The following is a 4,551-nucleotide window of genomic DNA, read 5'->3' as shown; positions in this document are numbered from 1 at the left end:
TGCAGCTAAGCCCCCGAGTGGGAGGTTTGCTCTCCACTCGGTAGGATTTTAGAAACTTAGGCGAGCACTGGGCTGCAGGTAAGCCCCCGAGTGGGAGGTTTGCTCTCCACTCGGTAGGATTTTAGAAACTTAGGCGAGCACTGGGCTGCAGCTAAGTCCCCGAGTGGGAGGTTTGCTCTCCACTCGGTAGGATTTTAGAAACTTAGGCGAGCACTGGGCTGCAGCTAAGCCCCCGAGTGGGAGGTTTGCTCTCCACTCAGTAGGATTTTCGTGGCGTAGCTTTGGAGGAGAAGGTAGCAGTCGACCTGCGCTTCGTCCTCCTTGCGGAACGCACGTTGTATTTGTGACGTAGCTCGGAAGGAGGAGGCAGGGGTTGACCTGCGCCTCGTCCTCCTTGCGGAGCGCATGTTGTCTTTTATACTTAGGCGGACACTAGGTTGCAGCTAAGCCTCCGAGTGGAAGGCTGGCTTACCACTCGGTAGGATTTTGTTTAACTTAGGCGAAACGAATTCGCAGCTAAGCCTCCGAGTGGAAGGCTGACTTACCATTCGGTAGGATTTTGTTTAACTTAGGCGAGTACTTGGACTGCAGCTAAGCCTCCGAGTGGAAGGTTGGCTTACCACTCGGTAGGATTTTGTTTAAACTTAGGCAAAACAGATTCACAGCTAAGCCTCCGAGTGGAAGGCTGGCTTACCACTCGGTAGGATTTGTTTTACAAACTTAGGCGAAATGGGTTCGCAACTAAGCCACCCACTGGGGGACTGATTTATGAGAACAAAAGCAATAACAATCACCGAGAAAATTATGAAACTCTTGTCTTTGATGAATACACTATAGAAGTACTTTTATTACAACTCATCCAAGAGAAAACTTAAGTATAAAAGGGGCGGAGCAGGTCCGCATTCCAAGCTCGTGGCTCGTTGATCTGGTGGTCGACGTTGTAAAGACGGTATGCTCCGTTGTGGAGAACTTTGGTAACAACGAAGGGGCCTTCCCAAGTAGGGGCGAGTTTGTGCGGCTTCTGTTGGTCGACTCGGAGGACCAAGTCTTCTTCTTGGAAGGCTCGGCTCTTCACGTTTCTGGCGTAGAATCGACGCAAGTCTTGCTGATAGATGGTCGATCGGATCATGGCCATCTCTCTTTCCTCTTCTAGGAGGTCGACTGCATCCTGCCGGGCTAGTTCTGCTTCGGCTTCAGAGTAGAGCTCGACTCGCGGCGCATTATGAAGTAGGTCGCTCGGCAGAACTGCTTTACCTCCGTAGACCAGAAAGAACGGAGTCCTCCCAGACGACCGATTTGGAGTAGTCCTCAATCCCCAAAGAACTGATGGAAGTTCGTCGACCCACGCGCCTGCTGCGTGCTTAAGGTCGCGCATCAACCGTGGTTTCGGTCCTTTGAGAATCAGGCCGTTTGCTCTTTCTGCTTTGTCCATTCGACTGAGGGTGGGCGACTGAAGCGTAGTCGACTCGAATGCCTTGCTAGATTGATTCAAGCAGCACACGTAGTGCAATGCTAGCTCAAAAACACATGCATCTTGCTTAAGTTTTCCCTAGATGCAAAACGTGCTCGTCTTTAGCCGCGTATGTAGTGTTCGTACTTGAGCCTTGAGTCTTGTTTGCGCTAGCTTGGCGAATAGAACAAACAGGTCTGATAGATTTTTTTTGATCATGTCGCTGCTGCATTTTTATTATACTTAATCTTTTTTCTCTTGTACAAAGCATTTTTGACGGTGCTTATATACACGTCTATGCACAATAAGAGACTTGATTAGAACTAGAAAACCTAAGTCTAATATTAAAAATTGATTGAATAGATGTTTGAGGGCAGAATTGTCATTTCACGTACCATTTAACACTGTTTGTACAAAAAATGGCTGGAAGTGCTATATTGGGAATAAAACATAAAGGTTGTGTTAGATAGGGAAGAAATAATTTTTTAGTGTCAAATAGGGAATACATTTTTTAGACAGTGTTAAATAAGGAATTCTCTCCATACGGTTTCCCCATGGGCGGCGGGCATGCCGTTTTTCCCGCGGGCAGGGACCTCAAAGTCTGCGACATCGGCGGTTGGGGGGGGGGGGCGCATCCCTCCTCGTCATTCTCCATCGCAAGCCCTCCACTTTTCCCTATACGGTGCAAACCAACAGCCGTCCGGTGGGGAGAAGGCAGGGTGTCACCGACAGGAGCACACAGCGTAGCACCACTGCATTCCGCCGCCGGCCGTCGCGAGTGCGCCTCCACTGATCGCTCTTGCGACCACTTCCAGGTGGCCATACACATGCACTCCTTTTGTCCAGGTGGTGTCCATGGAATCCAGGTAGCTGTACACGTGCATGTCCGACGTGCGTATGGTGTCCACTTTTTGTTAAGGGGTCCAAAATAAAGCGTCTCAGTCCATTTCAGGTTGAGAGTAATAAAACAAGCCGAGATGTAAAAGGCTTGTTTTTAGGTGTTAGGTTTGTGTTGCGTCCAGTCATGGTTATAAGTTGGTTAGGCTGCAGCTCGAGGACAAGCTGCATGTCCAGGTGGGGCGTAGTGTTAGAGTACGTAATGGGCCTAATGGTCTGGGCTGGCCGTACAACCCGTTAGTCTTAGGGTTAATTAGAGATAATGGTCGCTTGCTTAGGGGTCAAGTAAGCCTTGCTTGGGAGTCAAGTAAACCTCTTTATATAAACAGAGGAGATGTATCAATCTAATCAAGCAAGAATTAAGAAGGAAATCCCTTCCCTCTTGCCCGGCCGTGGGCAAAAAGACCCCCGGCTGGCCCTCTCGCGCCCTCCTTCTAGCAGCACCATAACAAGCAGCTACTGCAAGAGAGTATTTACTTCCTCCCCATCTTGAATCTCTAGTAATACGGGATGTACTGGCATGTTGGGTGCTCTCCGTCTGCCTGCACCCCTCAAGAGACTGCACATTACTGGCAACAGTGATTTGACATCGCTGGAGTGTCTGTCGGGAGAGCACACCCCATCGCTGGATGTCATTCAACTTGAAAGATGCAGTACCCTGACATCCTTGCCGAATGAGCCGCAAGTATACAGGTCTCTCGGGTATTTTGGAATTTTAGGCTACCCTGCTATAAAGAAGCTCCCTAGATGCCTGCAGCAGCAACAACTGGGCACCATCGACCACAAATACCTAGATGCCTGTTATGAAGGTATGCTTGCAGCCCGTCCTTCTATATGTGCACATTTAACCAACAGATGCAGTCATCCATCCCATCCCATCCCGTGTACCATGCCAACATGTTTGTACAAGTTATTCTCCATTAACTGTTTTAATGTCACGTGGGAGTATAGTTTTCCATGTGACGTTAGTTTGGACCACGAGGTTGTTCTGACATGATTCATTTGTGATGTGTTCTGTAACGGAATTCCAACCATTGAAATCGGGGACATATGGACTGAAATTCCAAGACTAGTCCGTGAGCGGAGGCAGGCCGCTCGTGAAGCCAAGGAACTCCAGCAATCCATACAGTAGTAAACAGGGCATGCATTCTGTTGGCTTCAGATAATGTGTTTACTAGTATGTTCTGTAATTGTTGTAACCTATCGGCGTCCCTTGGTTCAACTTTGACCTTTATCTTGTTGAGAGATTCAGATGATGTGAATTAATAGTTCATCTGCTTGATCATTAATTTCCGAGGATGAGTTGTATACGTACTCGCGTTTCTGAGGTAGTATCTACAAATGCATTATTGTTTGTTATTTGGTTGAGAAGAGAGACTTTGTAAACTTATCTGCTTTGATACTGATAGGAATATTAGGAGTATCTCTTGGATACAACTAGCTTTTCCCCGCGCGGCGGCACGCCGCGCCCATCCATACGGCACAGATACAATTTTTTTATGTACTAAAATAATTGGTTCCTACACTAATTCATGCGCCACATGAATTAACACGCTATCTGATTTTTTTGAATGTGTGGTAACTCGTCACAAGAGTTGATTCGTTGCAAAGTAGTTCATACAAGAAAAGGGTATGTCTATTTGGTACATGCATAAATGATGTACAATAGATAGTGAGAGTGGCTATTGGATGCAGAATGGCGAAGCTCTTGTTCTCTTGTTAGATTTGAGATATTGATCCTCAAGCTGTGTTTGTCTCTGTGATGTAGTGGTAGAGAGATGAGGCTAGTTCTTATGCTATTGTTCTTAATGGTTTGTTCCCTGTAAACACAATGTTGAAGTTGTTGCTGGATGCACGGCCTGCGTCTCTACGATTCCAAATCATGACCTGACTCTCGAAGATTGCAAAATATCTTGAAATTGGAGACAAACCGTTTTGAGAATCCTTGTTCACCTTGATTTCTCCCACTGAAGATTAAGTGCACACAACAGCTACTTATTTGTTTAATAAGGTTATAAACCTAGACGCATGTATCTTTATTACTTTTCAAACTAAGTGGTCAAATTGAAGGTTCTTTTTTTTTGCTCGACCGCTACAATGATTTCGGTGTATTAGAGGAGCGAAAGATAAGTAGTACCGAAGTGGAGAAGTGAACAGGTCCATACGCCTTCGCAAAAAAAAAAACAGACCCATACGCTAGATAC

The sequence above is a fragment of the Triticum dicoccoides genome, chromosome 1B, assembly GCF_002162155.2.
Source record: "Triticum dicoccoides isolate Atlit2015 ecotype Zavitan chromosome 1B, WEW_v2.0, whole genome shotgun sequence".
Lineage (NCBI taxonomy): Eukaryota > Viridiplantae > Streptophyta > Magnoliopsida > Poales > Poaceae > Triticum > Triticum dicoccoides.
This window is presented reverse-complemented; position numbering follows the sequence as displayed.